This window comes from Castor canadensis, chromosome 14 (assembly GCF_047511655.1).
Source record: "Castor canadensis chromosome 14, mCasCan1.hap1v2, whole genome shotgun sequence".
Classification (NCBI taxonomy): Eukaryota; Metazoa; Chordata; class Mammalia; order Rodentia; family Castoridae; genus Castor; species Castor canadensis.
The window spans coordinates 63,387,815-63,414,827 of record NC_133399.1 but is presented as its reverse complement, the minus strand read 5'-3'; the positions used below and the strand labels follow the sequence as shown (position 1 = coordinate 63,414,827).

At 37.4% G+C, this 27,013-nt stretch overlaps 1 long non-coding RNA gene across 1 annotated transcript in view; it reads left to right on the top strand.

Annotated features, from left to right (window-relative positions):
• The first annotated feature begins 2,976 nt into the window (after nt 1-2,976).
• The window catches only part of LOC141416874 (uncharacterized), a 256,905-nt gene continuing 232,868 nt past the window's right edge, over nt 2,977-27,013 (top strand). Inside the window, exon 1 of the long non-coding RNA XR_012441448.1 lies at nt 2,977-3,125. This is a non-coding gene — a long non-coding RNA (uncharacterized lncRNA). The remainder of the gene's footprint in view (nt 3,126-27,013) is intronic.

Genomic DNA, 27,013 nt, shown 5'->3' with positions numbered 1-27,013 from the left:
ATCTCTACGGAGATAGACCTTTTTATCTTGATTTGAACATTGCATAACAAATGAATGCATGCATGGAAGTATCGTGTGATGCTCCGTAAATATGTATAATGGTTTGTGTATCTTTTGCTGTCTTTTGATCACCTGAGCAGTTTCAGCAGCCTCTGATTTTCTGATTGTTTCTGCTGACTATCACTGGTGTATGGATTTAAACCAACACTATGTATTAATATGACTCTGTACATGATCAAATATTTTAGAGTGAAGTCTATCAAAATACCACATAGCTCAAGAAAATCTGAAGGAAAACCATAGGTTAAAAATTTGGAGAAGAGAACTTTCTAGGGATAAAAAATCTGAAGAACTACAACCTTTGTCTGTAAAAACAATATCAAATTTAAACAGAAATTTAAGACCCTTTCTCTAGAAATAACAAGATTAAAACAAACCCATGCCACTGTAGCAAAATGTCAACTTACTGGAGACACAGTTTGGGAAGAATGGGGCCTGAATTTGAGTCTTCCAATACCCTTAAGGAGCTTCATAACTTCACTTCAGTATTTATGAATTTTTGTCTCCTTTGTAATAAAGAATAGTTGATCTTTAAAGTTCCTTCTAGATTTTAAAAGTGTAGTGTATACTTCTAATTATCTGACTTTCATTGTAATTCTAAAGAGATAATTAGTTTTCCTAGCATAAGCAGACATTTGGTGGATCTTCACATTGCTGGTCTCTCAGCCCTCTTTGATGCCTTTGGAAAATGGTCAATTTCTCTGAAGCAGAGGATGTAGCTGTGAACACAGTGGCATTTGGTAACCAGGTCAGCATCTCCAATGTGTCAAAGTCTTTTCGAATCTTAGACATAGTAAGCATATCTTAACCACTGAACATGTGTTTGCTTCATATTCAAAGACAATGCCCTAAAATAGTCATTCCCTAGGAATGTAGAGCTTAACGCCTTGGCATTAAATTTCTCTAAGTGGAATTTTCTGTACAGATAAAGCACAAAATACCACAAGCTTCGACTCTGAGGACATTTCCTTTGATAAAACACCCTCCACAAAGTCTATGGGAATCATATTATTTAGCCCCTTGTTTATGTGACAGCAGTGATTTTTACAATGCCGGGTGAAGATATCCAAACCAATTCTCTAGAATATTTCAGTTCATTTCTCAAATGGATGGCTGCCTTCTTCTGACATCTACATCAAGTGAGGCTGTATACTTCAGAGCACAAATTAGAGCACTGGCACCAGGCTTAAGTAGTGAGGCTGTGGGAGAATCAATACAGGCCATTTAAGCATCAGAGCTGACTATGTTTCATTTTTGACATGTGAGTTTAGGCTTATTGAGTGGGAGAGTTTTAACTCTGTAGCAGCAATAAAGTCATTAGGAAGTGTCAGCCAGGATTATAATACATGTTAAATAAATATCAGCAGTGCAGAGACAGCCTTCATTAACTCTTTATAGAGTATTTGGCTATGGACACAGTCTGCAACTTCGGGTATAGTGAAATTTGAGAAATGCCCCTTTCCCACAGATTTGTGCTTGAACTGAAATATTAGCAAAGAATGGCTTTGAGCAGAAGACTGTTCTTATTTCTAGAACTCATTAACAAAATGATATGCCCACTAGCACCTTTAAGAACATTTACTCCTTTTGTGTTATGTATCAGTTAAAAATTTTAAATAAGCATATTTGTTCAATGTGATGTGAAAACTGGGTTTTGTTGGAATGAAACTCTAATTAGGCCTCTGGCAATCTTGTGTTGGATAAACAGATGTACAGATGTTTAAAGAAGTATGATCCCTTTCTCAGAGCACATTCTTCAAAAGTGATACTTTGCAACAAAATTTAAAGGCAGTGGTTGAGATAAACATTGGTGAGACTCTGATGGCTCAGATAAAGCAAAGTGCTAAATAGTAAGACCTTGAGAAATTCCCTTTATGAAAAATACTAGCACTCTGTCTGATCAAGTTCTCAGTTCTGGTTCACGATTTATGGGACTGCACCTTTGTGCTTCATAAGTGGAACATGATCGGTATAGAGGGAAGGGGTTGATGAGACAGGTGAGAATTGCCCACTGGAGTGTTGCTCATTTTCTCATCAGCTCTTTCCATCAGAGTTGATTGAGAATCCACTAAAACTTTGCTTCCAGCTTCTCTCTGGGTTGAGTGAAGCCCTCCCTACTAAGTGTCATTGGTTAACTTTTAAATCACTCTAAAATGTGACCTGCATTATGTCCTGGGTTCTGTGTTTACTGGATGGAACTCTACTATTGTCCCTTTCAGCCAGCTGTCCTCTCCAAGCAATCACATATCTCCTCGAAATTTGTTAATTATATCCAAGTATAATTACAAGAAGCTTATAGAGTTGGTCTTGTAGACTTCTTCATGTAGTTCATGTAATGGGTCATAGAATTCCAGCAGGATCCACAACTTATGGGCCCACTGTCTCTTCCTATATTGTGTTTTCCTAAGACAAATTAGAAAGCTGGATTGTTAGAACAAAGACAAGTTGTTTAGTCACCCAGAGTATATTCTGATAACCATCCAATGATCAACAATCTGTTAGACCTAGAGAAGGTGGCTGCTCAATCCTGAGACCTCAGCCTCACTCCCGAGGAACAACTGGAGGCATATGGTGCTTATGAAAACAGAAATATTTAACTGTCTCCAATAACAAAGTGACCTGGCATATATTCTTGTTCCATAAAAAAAAAAGTACTAGGCTTTAATGAAAAAGAATGAAGCCATTTACTAAAATGTTAATCCATGTAAAGTACTTGGAAGACAGCCCAGGCTTAAGTAAGTGCCTGCACAGATTATTCTTCATTTGACCCCTCAGCAACCCCTCCTGGTCTTCTCTCTTCCCAGGAACAGAGAACAGAGTTCTCTATGGAAAACTACATCACCCAGGTTCCCTTGCCAGCCATTTTCATTGTGGAGCCAGCCAATGGGAGGAAATATCACAGGACCAGAAGGTGGGAGGAGAGAGAAAATAGAGAACTTCCTTCCTGCACCTTGCTGCTTCTGCTTCCTTGTCTGGCAGCAACCCAGAGGCTCCTTGCTAAACTCCACCAGGTGGCTCTTCTTCTGCTGCAGGACTGTTTCCTTCAGTTGTCCCTCCAGCCCCAGGTAACTTAAAACCTTTCCTCTGTTGCTGGTCTCTGAGTACTCTAACCTCCCATTTTCATTTCTTAACTCTGCCCAAGTCTCTTCATTGCAGTCTGTCCACTTATATCGGTGGTTCCCAACTCTTACTACACATACATTGTCATCAAGGGAACTTCTGAAAGCTACCAAAGCCTGGGCCCTTATCCCCAGAGATTACTGTAACAGGCCTGGGAAATGGCCCATTGTTTAAGAGCTCTGCAGGTAATAAAGCCAGAGCTGAGATCCACTTAATTGAAACCATCTGAGTGAATTATATTTCCTGCCAAGACCCTGACTGATGGAGTACTCAGTTACCCATTGTTTTATTGTTACAGCTACTCTCATTACTGCCACATTTATGTCTACTGTGCTTAAGTTAATCATTTCCCTCAATTTTCAGATGAGGAAACTTTTACATAGTGATTAAGTAATCTTCTGAAAATTACATGACTTCTAATTGGCTGAGTTAGAATTCAATTTATTTGGCTCAAAAGCTCATGCTGTTTATGCTTTTTCTACTATGAGGTACTGCCAGGACCTGAGTTCCTCAAACTGTAATGTGCCAGTGAAACACCTGGGGATCTTGTTCAAATGTAGTTCTCAATTCAGTAGTTATGAGGCCCAAGAATATGGGTCCAACAGTGTCCAAGTGATCCCAATACCAGCCCAAGCACTTCACTTTGAGAATCAAGAACAGAAACAACTACCTCCCACCTTTTTTCTATAAGTCTTCAAAGTTTCTCCCCTATTTTCCTCTGATGACCTTGCTTGTTATCGCATCGAGAAAAGAGAAGTATCCAAAAGAGATTCTGCCACATTTTCACCCTATCATATCTACCTGCCTGCTCGCATCCATCCCTGCTTCCCCACTTGTGACCATGGGTGGAATGTTTGTGCTCACATTTTAAGCATGCCATCAGTGTATCAGGTTTCCATCTGCCCCTGGTCATCCAGGGCTATTCTTCATGAATACTCCTTGCTGTTCTGTATCATTTTTCCCCTCTTCCCTGGATTGTTTCCATCAGCATAGAATAAAAGCATTTTTAAAAACAGAAAAGTAACTGGAGGCATGGCTCAAATGGTAAGAGTGTGAAGCTCTGAGTTCAAATCTCAGTACCACCAAAAATAACAACATAGTTTGATTCCATTCTCTCCATCAACTTCCACTCTTAAGGTTTTTTTTGCGAAAAATTACATTTTCCATGTTTTTGTCTCCGACTGCATTCTTCTCATTCTTAGACCCACTCCACTTTAATTGGCTCCCATCAAGATCATCAATGAGATCATCGCTAACCCAAAAGTTAGTTTCAGTCTCCATTTATTGTTTATCACTATTTAGTACATTTATCAAATTCCTCCCCCTTGTTAGTTATTCACTGAGGTCTTTAGAACACTATGTCTCAGTTTTTCTTCCACCTCACCAACAATTCCTCTTGGACTTCTTCTTTGGGCTTCCTTATCTCTGACCTCGTCACTTTGGTTTGCCCCATGGCTCAATCTTTGGTTCTCTTCTCTACCTGCATTGATTATTTTGATGACATTTGCCAGAACTTGGCCTTAAATACCATGCATATGCCAAGTTTATACCTGTAACTCAGATCTTTCCCCAGAAATCTGACCTCATAAGTCCACTGCTTATGATAATATACCTTACCCATAGTTTTCCATATGTCGAAAATCTTGAATGCATTGTTGACGTTTTTCTCTTTCATACCTTACATCTAATCTAATATACAATCCTATTGATGCTTCAGATTACCTTCAGAATTCTACAGATTGTATAACCTCTACTGGTGTTACAGTTTTCTGAGCCTTTTGCTAGGATAACTAGTCTCTGAAACAGCTCCTTGATTCCATAGTTACTACCCAATATCCACAATCTCTTTTAACAAAGCATCCTTTTAAAATGTAAGCCAGATCATGTGGACACATTGTTCAATATCCTGCAGGACTTTTTATTTCACTTAGAATACAAGCCAAAGTTCTCACATTGGTCAAAAAGGTCTATATAATCCACATCTCTTCTCACCCTCCCCACATTACTTCTCTGACCTCATACCCTGCACTTTTTCTGCTCTGTTACTCTTCTCTAGAAGCATTGGCTTCCCTGATGCTAGAAAGTTTAAAGAACTTTCTAGGCAGGTTCTTGCCTTTGCACTGCCTTTCCTTACTCTCTAGAATGTTCTCCTGTGAGTATCTGTATGGACAGCTCTCTTACCTCCTCAAGCCTTTGCTCAAACTTGATCTTCTCAGGGAGACTTATCCTGATTATACTATTTCTGGCTTTCCTGATTTCCATTACTCTGCTCAATTTTAAATTTCCTTTTTTTATATTATGCAATCTCCTTATACATTATAATTACTATTTATTGCCTGGAATATAAATTTCCAGGAGGATAGGGATTATTGTCTTTTATTTCCTAATTCTTTTAAGTACCTAAAAAGGTTTCTGGTATATAGATATATATAGTAATATTCAAAAGCTTTGTTGAAAAATAAATGAAAAAAAAAGGTTTTTTGGTTGCAGTTTTAAGATGGCAGATTAGAATATAGTTTTGTTAGTGAAGAAACAAAGGTCTAAGTGTTCTATATATGGTAATGAGACTCAGACATATCAACAATATAGAAGTTCAATCTTTATCTAGACAATTGATTATCTATGTCCAAAGAAATGACTTGTGGCTGTTTGTAAGATTTATTAATACCTGAGAAAAAGTTTCTTCCCTAAGCTTTGGCTTAGTCCAGAATATCTCAAAGTGAACAGCTATTACCTACTTTCTGTGCACAACAGCATTTGCCCACATTTTGGTATGAAAAAACGTCTCACAGCAGGGAATTTGGGCTGACAATGTATAGGGGAATCTAGAGGGTTTAAGGTAATGCTTGCCATTTCATAGCATAGAGCCCTGGGGGTAATATTCTCAAGAAGAATCAATAATTGGAGGCCAACTAAATAGCTTTGTTCCTCTCAACTATGAACCTGGTTACTTTATCAGGAATACAGATGTTTATTGCTTCCAGGCAGAAAATAAGTCAGGCAAGTTTACAAGCCCCTTTTCCATCTTGAGAGCATTTTTATCAGCTTCTTCATCCTCAGAGAAAATGACCAAATCAAGCCTTGAAAGGTGGATGATTAGTGGGTGTCATACTGGCATCTCATTTCTTCTTCCTGACCAAGGATATGAAGATGTTGTTGACCTCCCACTTAGTGAAAAACACATTTTTTGACAGCAGAGTTATCTCTGGGCTTTTTCTTGGAGAAGAAAAACAATGTAACTATATGCTAATGTAGAAAACCAGAAGACCCTGGCAGGAGGCATTCAGGGTGGCTCAAATCATGGTTTACAAATAATGATTCTATAGCTGGCATTTATTATAAGGGAGAGAAGGAACTCATATCTTTGCCCCAGAAGCAATTTGGAATGGGCTGAAGGAGTCACCTAGCAAACTTGTTCATCTACTTTGGTTATCCAGAGATTTCAAGGATCAGTTTGTACAGGTCCCAGGAAAATTTAGGAAAGAACAATATGTGGTCAGAATTCCAAAAGTCTAAATTCCAAGTTCAGAAAGCACTCAGTAAAGTTCTCCAAATATAGGGGATACCTCTGAATGTTCTACCATTTTTTTGGGGGGGGTTAAAACTGATTTTTTTTTTATTCATATGTGCATACAATGTTTGGGTCATTTCTCCCCCCTCCCCCCAACCTCCTCCCTCCCCCTCCACCCCCTCCCTCTCCTCCCCTACCTCCTTGATACCCTGCAGAAACTATTTTGCTCTTATCTCTAATTTTGTCATAGAGAGAGTATAAGCAATAATAGGAAGGACCAAGGGTTCTTGCTAGTTGAGATAAGGATAGCTATACAGGGAGTTGACTCGCATTGATTTCCTGTGCATGTATGTTACCTTCTAAGTTAATTGTTTTCAAACTAATCTTTTCTCTAGTGCCTGGTCCCCTTCTCCTATTGGCCTCATTTGCTTTTAAGGTATCTGCATTAGTTTCTCTGCATTGAGGGCAACAAATGCTAGCTAATTTGTTCGGTGTCTTACCTATCCTCATACCTCCCTTGTGTGCTCTCGCTTTTTCATGTGATCAAAGTCCAATCCTCTTGTTGTGTTTGCCTTTGATCTAATGTCTGCATATGAGGGAGAACATACGAATTTTGGTCTTTTGGACCAGGCTAACCTCACTCAGAATGATGTTCTCCAGTTCCATCCATTTACTTGTGAATGATAACATTTCATTCTTCTTCATGACTGCATAAAATTCCATTGTGTATAAATACCACATTTTCTTAATCCGTTCGTCAGTGGTGGGGCATCTTGGCTGTTTCCATAACTTGGCTATTGTGAATAGTGCTGCAATAAACATGGGTGTGCAGGTGCCTCTGGAGTAACCTGTGTCACATTCTTTTGGGTATATCCCCAAGAGTGGTATTGCTGGATCATATGGTAGATCTATGTTTAAATTTTTAAGAAGCCTCCAAACTTTTTTCCAGAGTGGTTGTACTAGTTTGCATTCCCACCAGCAGTGTAAAAGGGTTCCTTTTTCCCTGCATCCTTGCCAACACCTGTTGTTAGTGGTGTTGCTAATGATGGCTATTCTAACAGGGGTGAGGTGGAATCTTAGTGTGGTTTTAATTTGCATTTCCTTTATTGCTAGAGCTGGTGAACATTTTTTCATGTGCTTTTTGGCCATTTGAATTTCTTCTTTTGAGAAAGTTCTGTTTAGTTCACTTGCCCATTTCTTTATTTGTTCATTAATTTTGGGAGAATTTAGTTTTTTGAGTTCCCTATATATTGTGGTTATCAGTTCTTTGTCTGATGTGTAGCTGGCAAATATTTTCTCCCACTCTGTGGGTGGTCTCTTCGGTTTAGAGACCATTTCTTTTGTTGAACAGAAGCTTTTTAGTTTTATGAAGTCCCATTTATCTATGCTATCTCTTAGTTGCTGAGCTGCTGGGGTTCCATTGAGAAAGTCTTTGCCTATACCTATTAGTTCCAAAGTATTTCCTACTCTTTCCTGTACCAACTTCAGAGTTTGGGGTCTGATATTAAGATCCTTGATCCATTTTGAGTTGATCTTGGTATAGGGTGATATACATGGATCTAGTTTCAGTTTTTTGCAGACTGCTAACCAGTTTTCCAGCAGTTTTTGTTGAAGAGGCTGTCTTTTCTCCATCATTTATTTTTAGCGCCTTTGTCAAAGACAAGTTGGTTATAGTTGTGTGGCTTCATATGTGGGTCCTCTATTCTGTTCCACTGGTCTTAATGTCTGTTTTTGTGTCAGTACCATGCTGTTTTTATTGTTATTGCTTTGTAATAAAGTTTGAAGTCGGGTATCGTGACACCTCCAGCATTGTTCTTTTGACTGAGTATTCCTTTGGCTATTCGTGGCCTCTTGTGTTTCCGTATAAATTTCACGGTAGATTTTTCAATCTCTTTAATGAATGTCATTGGAATTTTGATGGGAATTGCATTAAACATGTAGATTGCTTTTGGGAGTATAGACATTTTTACTATGTTGATTCCACCAATCCATGAGCATGGGAGATCTCTCCACTTTCTATAGTCTTCCTCAATCTCTTTCTTCAGAAGCGGGGGGATAGCAATAGACTGGTGAGATATATTTCCCAGGTGTAGTCATCCACCCTATCATGTCTTATCCAGAACATGAGTGATAATGACCTTCATAACTATCCTTTTCATAACCAGGGGTGCAGTCTGGACATACACATACAGTCTCAGCCCTATACTGGACATAATATTGATTCTCAAGATCCTTACAGGGTATTACAATGCATGCATCAAATTCAATAGCTATAGGGAAGAAGTCTGAGTGATACCGATAGTAGTCAGACAGTTTCCCAAATGGGAAAGGAATAACAGCCCTATTGTAGACTCTTTAAGGTTACATTAGTGTCACTGGGACTTGAAGATACAATCCATCATTCCTCTTTGGGAGCTCATTTTATTCAGGTGTAGTGGGTCCATCCCTTCTCAGCAGTATGTACTGCTGTCTTGGTAGTGAGTTACACCTGATAAGTCCCTCCCAGGATGGCTCAAGTTTCTCTCCACTCCAAGTCCAGATGAGGATATAATCTCCCCATGCAGATGCACTGGAAATTAGAGCGCTGGAGTCTGGGCTAGCAATCCCTATGGCCTAAAGGATGATAGAGCTGAAGAGAGACCAAGAACATAATTTCAGAAAAACTGATCCATAAGCAAAGGTTATATTGCAAAAAGTTACAGAACTATCCTCACAATCAAATATAAAGAAATTTCTACCTTTATCGAAGCAAATGATGTTTCTTGAACTATGGCTCTTTTAAATAATTTTTTGTACAGCTGGGATAAACTTATAGGCCTTTAGGGAGAAGAGGATTGCTTCCACAATGTTGAGTGCTTTATCTTTATGTAAGTTACATTTGCTTCCCCATAGAACGCAACAGGCTGCATTGCTTTTTCCTTTTTGGATATAGTGTCCTGCCTTTTAGTTTCAAAGGCTTATCTAAATTTAAGATTACTAGAGCTGTTCATTTAAATTTTTACTTTTAGAGTAAGATTTAGCAAAGCTTTTAGACCTCTTACAAGCTTAGAGAGACAGTGTTAGTGCCCTCAGATAGAATTTTTTTTAAGTGAACAGTTGTTGATCACCTTAAACTTTTATAACTTTAACCCCATAAACTTTTGTATAGCATTTAAATGAAATTTAGACCTACAGCCCACACATTTTTAACATGCTAAGCATATTAAAATCACTGAAAAGACATTTATTTAGGATTCTGTTTCCTAAAGAGTCAAAACCCTGATGAGTATTATAATTAATATTTTGACTTTAGGAAATCCCTTAGATAACTCTTAAATTACAGTCAACTTAATTACATACATAAACTTTTATAAACTCCATCTATCATACACTTTTAAGACTTACTCAGGACCTTTATATGGCATTCTGAACCTTCTGATGGTTTGTCCTTATCCTTCTTTATTTGGAACAATCTTTAGGACAAACTTTTCTTTATAAAATTCTTTCTCATCCAAAAGCACTCTTTCTCTGTTTAACTTTTCCCGAACACATACTCAATAACTTTTTATATCCTTTCTACTTGTTGACTTTTAACTTGTATTTTAAAATAACTTTTATAAGAATTTTAAATTTGAATAAAATTTTCTTTCCAATTAGCCTTATTTTTATTATTTAGACCCATGAAGAAAGGCAATTTTAAACTGTTTGTCTATACAAGTAACTTAAAGACACATCCATTTATGAAAGAGTTGAATGTAAGACTGGATGAAACAGTTAAAGATTACTGCCGATAAAATAATGCTGTATTTTAGTTAGACCTGGTTGAAATAAAACCTTGAAAGCCTGGTTTCTCTAAAAAAGTTGTAGCAGAAGAGGTGAGAGAGAGAAGGAAACAGAATCAGCAAATTCTTTATATTAACACTAAAATAAGAATTATTTTAAAATTGTTTAAACACAGGTCTATACAAAAAAAATTATTTAAATTAAGGATGTCATAAATGTCACTTTAAGCTCATAGATGACCTGGAATTCCAGAACAATAATAAATACAAGACTAATATACACACAAAGACACATAAAAACAACTAGAGTACACTCACAGAAAAACCTTTTAAGCCATGTGTAAGTTAGAATTTTCCTTAGGGTAGCAACAAGATAAGTTGAGGAACTTAAACTTTTTGCAAATAACAACAGATCTCTTTAAAACTCCTGTTTTAATATGTACCATCCCTTCCCTCCTAAAGAACAAAGTAGAATCCAAATTTCTATGTTAAAAAACTGCAGAAACTCAAAATCAGTTTAAAAATAACATAAATGGCTCACAATACCAAAGTTGCAATTGGAGTCTTTTAAGGCACAATTCTGAGGCATCTTAATGTTAGGTTTATCCATTTATTATTTTTTAATCCCTCTTTAAAATTTTATACATTTAGTAGTACCCTTAGCACAATATGCAGTGTTCATAAAATCCTTAGGGAGAATCTCCAGGACTGCATTTTCTCCTATGCTGTCTCAATTTGTGCCTGGAGAATAAAGAAGGAAGAAAAGACAGAAATGGAGCCATGCATATCTGCATTTGTTCCCTTTATTTGGAACAATTAATCTATACCATTAAGGACAGAAGTCTCCTTACACTTCAACAAGCAAGGTTAATTAAATCTGCAATGATTTTTATGGAGGTGTCCCTTTCAAATCATTGCACCTTCCCAGTCCTCAATGTTGGTCCTTGGACTTCCCCATTCTCAAGGGGACCCCCTTACTAGGCATATTGAGAGACATGAATAGGATTAAAGATCAGAATTTTAACTTAAAATGGCCTCTTTTTACCCCTAGAGGTTGCCTTTACAATAACCTCTAATAATAGTTCCCTTGAATTACAACAACTTTTTATTAGCCAAACCTTTTGAAGAAAATTTAGGGAGCCTAGTTTTGGGTGGAAAGTGGGCATCTTATATCCTCCTCTGGAAAAAGGATACAGGAACACAAGTCCACCCTCTTAACTTACACCAAAAATTAGTTTTTCAAATCAGATTTGTATGTCAGGCAAGGAAAAGCGATTGCATCTCCAATGAAACTGGTGATATCTGGCTATCTTAGTAAGCATGGAAAAGGTTCAGGGAAGGAGCACTTATAATCATAAAAAGAAAAACCCAAATGCCTTATGGAATCCATAACAGAACTCAAGAAGGGGGCTATCTTGTTGCCTTTTAGCTAATGTCACAACCTGGAATACTAAGGTCCCAATTTTAAATGCATGGGCATTTAAAGGAAAGCTTAGACAGAAAATTGAAATTCCCTCTCTGGGCCAGCCTGTGCCTACATGAGGCTGAGGGCATGGGTCCAAAACTCTGACAGTGACCACATGGTGTCTTGACTAGGAGAGCAAATAGGCCAGCCCATGGTTGCCACCTGCAGCAACCTGGACATGACCTGTTCCCTCTCCTGGTCTTGATATGTCCATGATAGGAAAAGTGTCCTATCTTGAAAGCAAGACTTAAAGGGGTTAACTGTTAGTTAAGAGTTTAGACAGATTTAGAGACTTAGAATTAGGTGGAAAACAAGGAGAGAAGCAGCTCCAACCCTCAACCATATGCCATGTAGATTTGTTTTGCCTTCCTTAGAGCTCTTTTTACTTGCAGTGTTCCCCATTCCAGTCTACCTGGTTGGTGAGAACAGCCTCCCTAACTTTCTGGAGGTATCTCACACACTACCTCTTGTGCTCTGTCCCTGACCCATTCCCTCACAGGAAAATATCTAGTTGGTGGCACTACTTGGCAATAAGCAGGTCGGTATAAGCCCCTGTTAGGTCCATGTGGACTGTTGTTAAGCCATGTGTAGTCACCTGGATATCTATAAACTGCAGATTGGGACTCCACACTTGCTTCATGTCTCACACATGTTTCATTCACTCTCAGACAACCTCCAAGATCCTCCCCGACCACCAAGGAATACTTTGTCAGTCAATGGCATTTCTTACCTTCCTGGGTCTGTGCACAGACTTACTTGGTTGCTGCAGTGCTTACTAAATCCCTTTCTACCTGAATTGCTGGGTTAACTCAGACCCGGAATGACTTTCCAGTCCAAGAGCATCCATTGCCTGATGCCCTGGGGCCACTGCAACAAGGCAGAAGAACGCATCTCCCTCAGGGAAGGGGCTTCCAAACACCTCTCCCCCAGATGAGCTCCCAAATTGTTAGAAAGAAGACCCCTGAAGTCCACCCAGATCACCTGGAATTTGGAGGTGGGGTAGGTAGTAATTTTGGTGCCAAAACAGAGCTCAGTGAACAAGAACCCAGAACTGCCAGCAGCTAAGATGGTGACACACTTTGATAGAAAATACTATTTTCCTCACAATATTTTGTGGCAACATGTCTTGAGCCCTATCATTAGCTATAAGTAAAGGGCCACATCTCTGAGGCTGAATTTCTTTATTCTGTTGCAAAGTGGAAAAGTAATCCAAATAATACCTTCAGCACAGGATGAGTATAAGGACTGAGCATTGACAGTAATTTATAAATTAAATGTTGTACAAATATGAGTTGCCCCAGTGACATGTAACTCTGTGTGGCTCACAGTGTAAGTAATTATTTACAGTTGTTCAACTGATTTTCTTGGTCTTTGCTGTACCCTCGCAGTCATTTTATCTTAAGAAAATGGGTGGGGAGGATCCAAGATGGCGACTAGGGCACAGAAGCAGACAGCGTGAGCTCCGTGAATCAAAAACCTTGCTGAGACACTGGAGCCACACTTGGCAGAAACAAAGCACCAGGAGAATCAAAACTTTGACACCCTGAGCCCCTATCCTGTAGAAAGCTTCTCCATGCCACATTACACTGAGAAAATGGGAGGCTGACACCGCCGCCAGACACCAACTCCAAACCTGCTTAGGAGACATGCTGCAGACCAAACAGGTGAGTGCCCAGTGTCAAACAGTATTCCCCCAGCCACCCCTGGGATAAACCAGCATAGTCCCCTGGGCAGACTGACCCTCCACCCCCTGCAAAAAAAAAAAAAACCAAAACCCAAAAACTGAACAATAAACAATGAACTGAAAACTAGCACACAACAGAGGGTGTGGGAAGCTGAAAGTGCACTGGAGAAGGGGGGAGGGACAAGGAGCTAATCTCCATGCAAACTTACAGTAAACAAAGGCTGGAAAGGCAGGAGGGTCCACTGGAGGTAGGTGATAAGCCCCTGCCTGAAATAGGGCAGGTAGCAGTCCACAAAGTTCATCTCCTGGGCCAGTGAACAACATCCAAAGTCAAACAGCACTGCAAAATTGAAAAATAATCAGCAAACCATCACAACACAGTGACAGTAGGGGGCCAGCCAATGGATCACTGACCTTGCCCCAGAGAAAGGGGGTGAGGCAAAGAAACAAGCCCCCAGTAAACAAGCATAATGAAAACCCAACTCCAAAGCAGGACAGCTGGTGGACTACAGAGCTGGTCTCCATAACCTGAGGACAACATACAAACTTAAACTCCCACACCTCACTGAAGGAGGAGATGACCAAGCAGCTGCCACTGAAAGACAGAAGAAAAAAACACTACCCATAAGCCAACCACCTGGCGAGACTACAACAGAACTTCTGCTTACATACGAACACCAGGTCTGGATGCTGGAGGAGTAATACCAGAACTTGAACTAAGATTGAAATTCTATTGTTCCTGAACCTAGAGTTTTTCTTTGTTTTGTTTCTTGTTTGTTTGTGTTTGCTTGTTCATCTCTCCCTGTTGATTTCTTTTTTTATTGTTAGTTTTACTATTGTGAATTAGTTAATACTAAATTACCCCAAGCCAGGGGCAGAAATAGACTAAAACCCCAGTACAACCACAAAACAAAATTAAACCAAGGGAAAGAAAACAGGTGATTGAAACCACCAACTAGTCTATCAAGAACATAGTTGCACAGTAACAAGTGGAGCAATGGGAAGACAAAAAAGGGATGGAAACCATTCTCCCCCCCAAAATAATTTAATACAGAATTCAGAGGGAAATGAGGAAAATGGATACCCAGTTCTGGAGTCCAACAAAACAAAGATAAATGACTCCAAGGAACCCAACAATGTCCACAAGGACACTGTCAAAGAAGAAATCCTGCAAGTAATCACTGAGAACTTCATGGAGATGTTACTACACGTGGTTAACCAAAACGTACAAGAGGCACAAAAGAAATTTCAAGACACCAAAAATAAAGAATACAAGAAGACACAGAAACAAATAAATGAACTCATAGGAGTCCTAAATAAACACCAAAGTGAAACAGAGAACACTATAAATAGAGAGATAAATGAATTAAAGACAAAACCAGACAATATTAAAGAGGAAGTGATCCGTATATGGAAAACCTCAGAAAAAAAGAATGAAACAGAAACACAAAACATTCCACAAGGCGACTCCAGCAGACTAGAATAAGTGGAGGACAGAATCTCAGAACTTGAAGATTAAATGGAAATTAAAGGAAAAACTGAAGAGCTATTAGTCAAATAACTCAAGACCTGTGAAAGGAATATGCAAGAACTCACTGACTCCATCAAAGGACCAAACCTGAGAATCATGGGCATTGAAGAAGGAAAAGAGGTGCAAGCAAAAGGGATTCATAATATATTCAAAAAATAATAACAAATTTAGAGAAAGCTATGCCTATTCAGGTATGGGAAGCCTCCAAGACACCAAACAGACTTGACCAAAATAGAACTACCCCATGACATATTATCATTAAAACAACAAGCACAGAGAATAGAGAAAGAATATTGAAGGTTCTAAGAAAAAACAAACAAATAACATACAAAGGCAAACCCATAAAAATCACAGCAGATTTCTCAACAGAAACCTTAAAAGCAAGAAGGGCATGGCGTGAGGTATTTGTTGTACTGAATGAAAATAACTTCATCCCTAGGATACTCTACCCAGGAAAACTGCCATTTGAAATAGATGGAGCAATAAAAGTCTTCCATGATAAGAAGAAACTAAAACAATATATGACCACCAAGCCACCACTACAAAAGATTCTCCAAGGAATTCTGCACCCAGAAAATGAAAGCCAACAAAACCATGAGAAGACAGATAGTACCAAACCACAGGGGAAGAAAATACAAGGAATCAGAGGGTAACATTGACTCAGCTGCAAACAATCAAACCCTTAAATAACAAAAACAACTAAATGACAGGAATCACCACATACCTATCAATACTAATGCTGAATGTTAATGGGCTTAATTTCCCCATCAAAAGACACCATTTGGCAAACTGGTTTAAAAAGAAAGATCCAACAATATGTTGCTTACAGGAGACCCAACTCATTGGCAGAAATAAGCACTGGCTTAGGGTGAGAGGCTGAAAGAAGATTTACCAAGGTAATGGCCACCAAAAACAGGCAGGAGTAGCAATACTTATCTCGGACAAAGTAGTCTTCAAATGTACATTGATCAAACAAGATAAAGAAGAACGCTACATGTTAATAAAAGGAGAAATACACCAAAAGGAAATAACAATTATTAACTTATATGCATCCAATGGCAGTGCACCCAATTTCATCATACTCTCAAGGACCTAAAAGCATATATAGACTCAAACACAGTGTTAGTGGGAGACTTTAATACCACCCTAACACCAATAGATAGGTCATCCAAACAAAAAATCAATAAAGAAATTCTAGAAATAAATCACACCATAGATCAAATGGACCTAGCTGATGTCTACAGCGTATTTCATCCAACTTCCACACAATATACTTTCTTCTCAGCAGCCCAGTCCAAAATTGATCATATCTTAGGGCACAAAGCAAGCCTCAGCAAATATAAGAAAATAGAAATAATCCCATGCATTCTCTCTGACCACAATGCATTAAAACTAGAAATCACCAATAAAAACAGCAGTAAAAAACATGCAAACAATTGGAAGCTAAACAACACATTGCTCAATGACGAATGGGTCATTGTTGAAATAAAAGAGGAAATTAAAAGGTCCTGGAAGTTAATGAAAATGAAAACACAACCTACCAGAACCTATGGGACAGAGCAAAGGCAGTCCTAAGAGGAAAGTTTATAGGCATGAGTGCATATACTAAAAGGACAGAAAGATCTCAAATCAGTGACCTAATGCTACATCTCAAACTCCTAGAAAAACAAGAACAAGGAAAACCCAAAACAAGCAGAAGGAGAGAAATAATAAAAATAAGGTCCAAAATTATTGAAATAGAAACAAACAAACAAACAAAAACATACAAAGAATCTACAAAACAAAAAGCTAGTTCTTTGAAAAAAATAAACAAGATTGGCAACCCCTGGCAAACATGACTAAAATGAGGAGAGGGAAAAATCCCAAATCAGTAAAATCAGAAATGCAAAAGGGGAGAAAACAATAAACACCATGGAAATTCAGGGAATCATCAGAGACTACTTTGAGAACTTATACTCCAATATATTTGAAAATCTTAAAGAAGTGGATAAATTTCTAGATACCTATGACCATTCAAAGTGAACCAAGAGGATATTAATCGCCTGAATGGATCTATAACACAAAATGAAATTGAAGCAGCAATAAAGAGTCCCCAAAAAAGTAAAGTCCAGGACCTGATGGATTCTCTGCTGAATTGTATCAGACCTTTAAAGAAGAATTAATACCAACTCTCCTTAAACTTTTCCATGAAATAGAAAGGGAAGGAACACTGCCTAACTCATTCAATGAAGCAAATATTACACTCATCCCAAAACCAGACAAAGACACCTCCAAAAAGGAGAACTATAGGCCAATCTCCTTAATGAACATAGATGCAAAAATCCTCAATAAAATAATGGCAAACTGAATCCAAGAACACATCAGAAGGATCATTCACCGTGACCAAGTCAGCTTTATCCCAGGAATGCAGGGGTGGTTCAACATATGCAAATCAATAAATGTAATACAGCACATTGATAGAAGCAAAGACAAAAACCACTTGATCATTTCAACAGATGCAGAAAAAGCCTTTGACAAGATCCAACACCACTTCATGAAAAAAGCTCTAAGAAAACTAGGAATAGAAGGAATGTACCTCAACATTGTAAAGGCTGTATATGACAAACCTATAGCCAACATCATACTTAACAGTGAAAAACTGAACCCATTTCCCCTAAAATCAGGAATGAGACAAAGGTGCACACTATTCCCACTCCTATTCAACATAAACCTGAAATTCCTAGCCAGAAAAATTAGGCAAGAAGAAGAAATAAAAGCAATACAAATAGGTAAAGAAACTATAAAAATATCCTTAGTTGCAAAAAACTCTACCCAATACTCCTAGACACCATAAGCCAGCTATACAGGTGGCAGGATACAAAATCAACTTACAAAAATCATTAGCTTTTCTATACATCAACAACGAACAAACTGAGAAAGAATATATGGAAACAATTCCATTTATAATAGCCTCAAAAAAAAAAAAATCAAATACCTAAGAGTAAACTAGTAGTGAATGATCTCTACAAGGAGAACTAAAAACCCCTGATGAAAGAGATTGAGAAAGACTACAGAAGATGGAGAGATCTCCCATGCTCATGGATTGATAGAATCAACATAGTAAAAATGGCTATACTACCAAAAGCAACCTATATGGTTAATGGAATTCCCATCAAAATCCCAATGACATTCATCACAGAGATTGAAAAATCTACCCTAAAGTTCATTTGGAAACACAAGAGACCACAAATAGCCAAGGCAATACTCAGCAAAAAGAACAACGCTGGAGGTATCACAATACCCAACTTCAAACTATATTACAAAGCAGTAGCAATAAAAACAGCATTGTACTGGCTCAAAAACAGATATGAAGACCAGTGGAACAGAATAGAGGACCCAGATATGAATCCACACAGCTATGCCCACTTTATTTTTGACAAAGTTGCCAAAAACATACGATGGAGAAAAGACAGTCTCTTCAACAAATGTTGCTAGGGAAAAATGGTTATTTGCCTGCAAAAAACCAAAACTAGATCCATGTTTATCACCCTGTACTAGTATTGACTCAAAATGGATCAAGGACCTTAATGTCAGACCTGAAACTCTGAAGTTAGTATAGGAAAGAGCAGGGAATACTCTGAAAGAAATAGGTATAGGCAAGGACTTCCTCAATAGAACCCCAGCAGCTTAGCAACTATGAGAAAGGATGGACAAATGGGACTTCATAAAACTAAAAAGCTTCTGCACAACAAAAGAAATGGTCTCTAAACTGAAGAGCCCACCCACAGAGTGGAGGAAAATATTTGCCAGCTATACATCAGACAAATGACTGATAACCGGAATATACCGGGAGCTCAAAAAGCTAAACTCTCCCAAAATCAATGAACCAATAAAGAAATGGGCAACTGAACTAAACAGAATTTTCTCAAAAGAAGAAATTCAGTAGCCAAAAAACACATGAAAAAATGCTCACCATCTCTAGCCATAAAGGAAATGCAAATCAAAACCACACTAAGATTCCACCTCACCCGTATTAGAATAGCTATCACCAAAAACACTACCAACAACAGGTGTTCGTGAGGATGTGGGGCAGAAAGGAACCCCATACACTGCTGGTGGGAATGCAAGCTAGTGCAACCACTCTGGAAAAAAAATAAGGAGGCTTCTTAAAAACTAAACATAGACCTGCCATATGATCCAGCAAACCCACTCTTAGTGATATACCCAAAGGAATGCAACTCAGGTTACTCCAGAGGCACCTCACATCCATGTTTCTTGCAGCACTATTCACAATAGCCAAGTTATGGAAACAGCCAAGATGCCCCACTGACAAATGGATTAAGAAAATGTGGTATTTATCCACAGTGGAATTTTACTCAGCCATGAAAAACAATGAAATTTTATCATTCACAAGTAAATGGATGGAACTGGCGAACATCATTCTGAGTGAGGTTAGCCAGACTCAGAAGACCAAAAATCATATGTTCTCCCTCATATGTAGACTTTAGGTCTAGGGAAAATGCAGCAATGTTGTTGGACTTAGGTCACACACTAAGGGGAGAGCACATACGGGAGGAATGGGGGTAGGTAGGAAGCCTAAAACTTGAAAGTGTTTGATATCCCCACTTCAAAGGAGCTAATATAGTAACCATAATACAACAGAGGTCAATATGGGAAGGTGACTGGGAAGTAGTGCAGAGGTCAGGTAAAGATGAATCAATTCAGGTCGTAATACACTTGTGCATGGAAGCAATGCTAGGAATTTCTCTGTATAGCTATGCAAAAATGCTTTTTCTTTCTTATTATTGCTTATGTCTTCTCTTCAACAAAATTGGAGAAAAGGGCAGAACAGGTTCTGCCTGGAAGTGAGGGGGGATAGGGAGGGGGTGGAGAGCAGGGTGGAGAAATGGCCCCAACAATGTATGCACATATGAATAAATGAATAATAAAAAAAAAGAAAATGTGCTAGCTGCTGGGGAAGGAGGGTATGAGAAAATTAGTTTTGTTTCCCTGTATTACACCTATTACTATGTTTTGTTGCTTCTGCTTATTTAAGTATTTTACATTTATCAGATGATTTTTCCCTACTCTTATTCCCCAAAATAAATTAATGAAATTCATTAAGTTCATTTTTAATATAACATCTCCAGTTTCAGCCTCTGATATGCAGAGTGAACCAGAAAGTTTGATCAGGATCTCTACCACTTCCCCTCTTCCATATTCACTGTGACTCTGGAAGTGGATGCCTATGAATTGCATGGAGAGGGGCATTTGATTATTTACCTTGAAAGAAGTTCACTTCTATAGATTGTTTTCACAGTGCTGGCGATCTTCTATAGATATTTTAATGAACTACAGAATATCCATGAGTTTAACACCTTGGGCTTCAATTACATACACTTTTTTTTTTCCTTTCTCAGTTCTCAGTTAATGCTCTTAATGATGAAAAACACTGTCACTTACAGAAATGATTATGTTGGCAGAAAGAAAGGTAAGGATATTTGTGGAGCATAAAATGAGGATACTGTAAGTAGCAGTACGTTGAGTAGCACAACATACATAGGTAAGGCAGTAGGGAAATGATGTTAAAAATAGGTAAAGGAAAAAAAAATCAATGACTTTCCTACAAATATTCTTTACTGATGTTTTCCTTAAAAATTGGAATACACTAACTGCTCATATAGAGTCTTTTATTCTTGGATAGTCCTGTGGTCAGCAAGAATCTGCCAAAAATAGCTTGTGTGGTTTTTGTCATCTTTTTCAACATAAGGTAAAGGACATAATTTTTAAAATGGAAATTTGCTAGAGGAGAACAAGTCAGGAGTAAAATTTTGGTAATCTATAAAGTAATATTAACATTTCTATTTCTGTAGAATTGTATTTTAGATAACTATAGAGTATCTTACTTAATCTTCACATCAAAAACAAGATATACTTGGTATTTGCCATTCTTTTTTTATTTTTTGTCAGTGGTAGAGATTGTACCCATGACTTTGCACATGCTAGGCAAGCACTCTACCGTTTGAGTTACTCCCTAACCGATCTTCTTAATAGCTGAAAAAACTTGATTAGCAGTGGCCTGCCAAAACCTTTGAAAGTCTATCCTTTACCTTCTGTATCTACCTTTACCTCTCTTTCTCATGTAATAACTCCTGTTTGAAGAAAAGAGTTCTGTACAAAGGAATAAGGTATCAGCCTTTGGTCTTCCTTTTGCTCAGTTGGGGTCCTTTTCAGACTCTCAGCTTGTCACTCCTATCATTGTACTTATTTTTATTTTCTCTTTTTTCCCTCCCAATTGAGGAAAAGGTTAGAAAGAAAATTATATAGGGTACAGTTTTCTGTAGTTATTAATAATACAGTATTTCTTGAATTTTCCAAGTCTGGAAACATAATTTTTAGGAAAATTAACACACCAGTGTTGACTAAAGGGAATATAGAAAACCGAAATATACCAATAAATATTTACTTGGAAAAAACTTTTAAAACACTGTTCAAAATTACTTCTGTGTAAACTTACAGAAGAAATTTTATATATATATGTATATATACACATATATATGAGAATGAAAATTAATTTTATATATATATATTGCAAGTGGGTCTCAAAATACAGGAAATATGGAGGGCTGATATTAAATCTCAACTAAGTAAAGCACAAATTAAAACTTTAGATGAATCTCCATAAAGAACATAGATGCGATTGGCTAAAGCAAACAGCACTGTAGAATTTTAAAATATTTTTAATTTTCACAAAGACACCCATGTTTAGAAAGAAAAAAAGCATCTTTTATTATTATAAGTGCATTTTGTAAATTTGACTTCATAATGTTAATTATCATAGTAGATTTTTATGGACCATGAGGTGGCTTTGATGAACTAGACAATATGAAGTAGAGTTTCATTGATCATGGTTACAGAATTTTTAAAAAATTTTGATTTAAATAGGAAAATGAATTGCCAATGGATTCTTAGGTTAAACTGATCCCATGGTCTAAAGGAATCGTAGGCATAGTTTGTCCCAGTACTGAACAAAACTTAGTGGTCAAGAATCTCTAGAACAATAATTATTCTTTACGTGACAGTTCACTTTGGACAACATTTGCGTGAGACTTCAATAGCTATGGCCTTCCTGTCTCTTCTACAGTTGCCACTGCTATGCAAAGAGCTGTCCTTAACACTACTGGTCTCAAACTGAATGGTGACTATCTGCCACCTGGCTTGAGGATGAGATTAAAGACTGTTATAAATACAACTATGTCTCCTATAATATGGTGATAAGGTTAATTGACTTCACAAGACTGTTGGTAACTGCTTTCTCTTTTTCTAATCTCCTGAATATTGTTTAACCCATTCTTAAGCAAAATTAAGCCAAAGGGAATGAAGTTATAGGACTGTTTAGTACTAAGACTGTGGGAGCAGGGTATGATAGCCTTATTTTGTCATAAAATTCTTCAAGGGGTATAACTGCACAATAATATGTACTGTGGGAAAACCTAAGACTATTCCAATTAAAATTAAGAACAATAGAAGCATGTCAGGTATCTCTATTTTAAACATTACTTCTAAAGTGCTAATGCAATGCAACAAAATGAAGAGTTTAATGGATACATGTTAAAAAAAGAGGGTGGGCTGAGGGTGTGGCTTAAGTGGCAGAGTGCCTTCCTAGCAAGCGAAAGGCCCTGAGTACCACCACCAAGGTCCTGAGTTCAAACCCAGTATCATCACCAACACTAGCAAGATGAGACATGTTGAAACTATTCCAGGAATGAGGGGAGGAAGGATAAAGGAGAATGATGAAGAGGTGAATTCAACTATGACATATTATAAGGACTTTTGTAAATGTCACCATGTACCCCCAGTACAACAATATAATTAAAAAGGAGAAAACATCTTCATCTGTAGATTGTGATTTTCTTCAAAACAATGTGAAAGAATTAGCTAAGGTTTAATGCTTTTTTTTTTCTTTTATTATTCATATGTGCATACAAGGCTTGGGTCATTTCTCCTCCCTGCCCCCACCCCCTCCCTTACCACTCACTCCGCCCTCTCCCTCTCCCCCCCACCCCCTCAATACCCAGCAGAAACTATTTTGCCCTTATTTCTAATTTTGTTGTAGAGAGAGTATAAGCAATAACAGGAAGGAACAAGGGGTTTTGCTGGTTGAGATAAGGATAGCTATACAGGGCATTGACTCACATTGATTTCCTGTGCGTGGGTGTTACCTTCTAGGTTAATTCTTTTTGATCTAACCTTTTCTCTAGTTCCTGTCCCCCTTTTCCTGTTGGCCTCAGTTGCTTTTAAGGTATCTGCTTTAGTTTCTCTGCGTTAAGGGCAACAAATGCTAGCTAGTTTTTTAGGTGTCTTACCTATCCTCACCCCTTACTTGTGTGCTCTCGCTTTTATCATGTGCTCATAGTCCAATCCCATTGTTGTGTTTGCCCTTGATCTAATGTCCACATATGAGGGAGCACATACGATTTTTGGTCTTTTGGGCCAGGCTAACCTCACTCAGAATGATGTTCTCCAATTCCATCCATTTACCAGCGAATGATAACATTTCGTTCTTCTTCATGGCTGCATAAAATTTTAAAGTTAGTAAAAGACCACAACAGAACTTTACTGTAATATATAAGTTCTATAAAAGGTTATAAAATAAAATTGAAAACATAAAACTCTTTTTCTGACCCTCAGACTGACCATTTTGTGAAGAATATGTAAAAATAAAAAAATTGACTTGATAAGGATTCTTGTCAAAATAATTTCGTGGTTTTTTTGGTTTCCATATACCCATCATATCATCGATTTGTCTGCCAAATTTAACATTCCACTTTCTAGTAAAAAAGTCTCTCTTTTCTGGCTAAGAATAAGCACTCCATTGGCTTCTTTAGTTTCATCACCACCATTAGCAATGGTTTATTATTCCCACAAGAGCCATTTTTCACAAATATACTAAGGTTTTGTCACTTAAAAAGCTACTGCATGTGAGAGGAGGGAAAAGAACAGGGCTCAGGTGAGACACATAGGAGGAGATGTCAGCTGTTATTTATCAGGCTCTTAGTGTATACAACTCAAACCCATGCCACCACAAAACTACTGATTACTCTGTTGCATCAATCTTTGAGGTTGCACCCAAAGAACATTAAGTACTAATACTAATACCGTGATTTAAATTTCTGAATGTCAAGAGTCTACTGAACTTTTAATAAATACACTAATATTTATTATTGCCATGAAGGTTAGGTTCATTTCACGCCAAGCCTGTTAGGATTAACTCATTTTAGCTAAAAATATCTGATAGCATGTATCTGATTACAACCTATTAAAAATTTGAGTAATAACTGAAATTTGTGAGAGATTACATATTCTAATAATGCAAAATAAGTGCATGAAGCAATGAATAATGTATGGGCACCTTCAAAATAATATGTGGCAGATCATAGATCATTTATCATTAAATAATTCATCTGCCTATTGCCCTTACATCATAAGGATTATGAGTCCCACTTTACACATAAGGAAGCACAAACACTAAGAGTTAACTGGCCGTGTCAGGTCTCATGGGAAAATATGGAAAGAGAATTAAAGGTCAAGGATTCTTGGCATCGAGTCATTTTCTCTGCTCCCTCAATTTTGTTTTTCTGTGATTAGAAAGACTGGCAAAATACTCAATTTACTTTGAAATACTGATGCATATTTAAAGCAGAAGCAATATGCAGACCTGAATGTAGGAATAAGAATTCAGAAAATCATTTAGGGCCAGTCTCAGTGACCTGAAGTAGTATGTAATTACTACATTTGAAAAGAGAATCTTCTATTTTTGGAAATCCCAACTGATATTCAAAATACTGAAATGTTTGTAGTGTGTTTAAGGCCTATCTTCCTGGGAATCTTCATTTTTAACAGTTATCACCAGGTGGTTATAAGGCAATCATTCCACAAACTATATGTTGAAAGTAGTTAAGAGGTCATGCTTTTGTATCAAGTAGATCTGGATTAAAAATATTCTGTCTTAAATTGGATTTCCTTGAAAGGAGAACATGAATTAGATTTGAGTTCTAGTTTATTTGGGAGGTGATTCCAGAGGGAGGGGAGTAAAACCAATAAAAAATGTCAATACTCTGCCTACCCCAGAAAGCAATTAGTTCTTAAGTCCACTGATGACCTCCGAATACAGTCATGCCTCAAATCTCCTACTCAATGGTGAGAAAGCTAGGATATGTATTTACAGTTCCTCTTTGTTATTTGCTGACGTTCTAAACAGAGCATCTATACCCAGTTCTTCCAGCCTGTCCTATGTGGGCTTAACATGTTTTAGTGGCCAAAATTAGCTCTCAGTCAGAGTAACTTCCAAGTTAGAAGCTGTATTCGATATATGAACCTGCAGGTACATATGGAAATCGTGAAAGCCAGAGGGTATGAGTGGTCAGAAGAGACATCAGGTACAATCAACCCTCACACCTCTCATGTCCCATGTTGAGTTAAATTTGTCCTGTTAGGAATTCTTCAAAGGTATGGATAGACAAAAGTAATAAGAAAAAACAAAAATGTAACAGGAGAGTATGACCACTTGTAGTCCCTACCCCTGCACTTGGTCTGAGGAGTATTTATCATAGCCTCCTAACATCAGATAGATGCTCTATGGTATTTGCCAGTCAGGTAACACAGTCTTTCATCTGAGATGTCTACTCTCCCCACTTAGAACTCTGTCAGGCTTAGTTTATTCAGATTGCCTCATCTGATGATATTTCCTTTTTAAGACTGAATAACCTTCCATTTTATATATATATATATATATATATATATATATATACACCAGATTATCTTTATTCATCTGTCCATGAACATTTAAGTTGCCTCTTTCTTTTGGATATTACGAATAATGCTGAAATGAACATGGGAATGCAAATATCTGTTCAAGATCTTGCTTTCTTTTGGATATATACCCAGAACTGATATTGATGGATTATATAGTAATTCGATTTTTAATTTTTTTGAGGAATCTTCATACTGTTTTTCTTAGCTGCTGTCTCATTTTATATTCCCACCACTAGTGCCCAAATCTTCCAACTTCTTCATTACATTGGTAACCTTTGATCTTTTCTGAGTGTGAGGTATTATATCATTGAAATTTGATTTGCGTTTCTTTGATGACTAGTCATTTTGAACATCTTTTGATATGTTTGTGGTCATTTGCATATCTTATTTGGAGAAATACCTGTTTGAATCTTTGCCCATTTTAAAATCAGGCTGTTTGGTTTGGGTTTTTGTTGATGCTTAGGAATTCTTTACATATTCTGGATGTTACTACTTTACCAGATAGTGGTTTACAAATATTTTCTCTTGTTCCATGGATTGCTTTGTCAGCCTGTTGTCTATTTTCCTGCACAGAAGGTTTTTTATTAATTTTATTTACTTCTTTTTCTTTCTCCTTTTATAATTTTAAATTTTCCTGCACAGAAGTTTTAAAGTTGAATGTAGTCCCACTTACTTAGTTTTGCTTTCATTGGCTGTGGTCATAGCTAAGATATTGCTAAATCCAGCACCATAAAGATTTCCCGTTATGTTTTCTGCTAGGAAATTTATAGTTTCTGATACTACATTTAGGTCATCTTTAATCCATTTTGAGTTATAAATGATATAAGCTAAGAATCTAATCTCATTATTTTGCCTGTAGATATCCAGCGTTCCAAAACCGCTTGTTAAAAAGACTGTACTTTCTCCTTGTGTAGCTGTGGCACGTATCTGAAGATTATTTAGTCATATACATGGGTGAATTTCTTCTCTATTCTGTCCTATTGGTCTCTGTTATGTGTCTTTATGCCAGTACCATACTTACTTTGATTACTAGTATGTGTAATATGTTTTGAAATAAGGAAATGTGATGTCTCCAGAACTTTGCTTT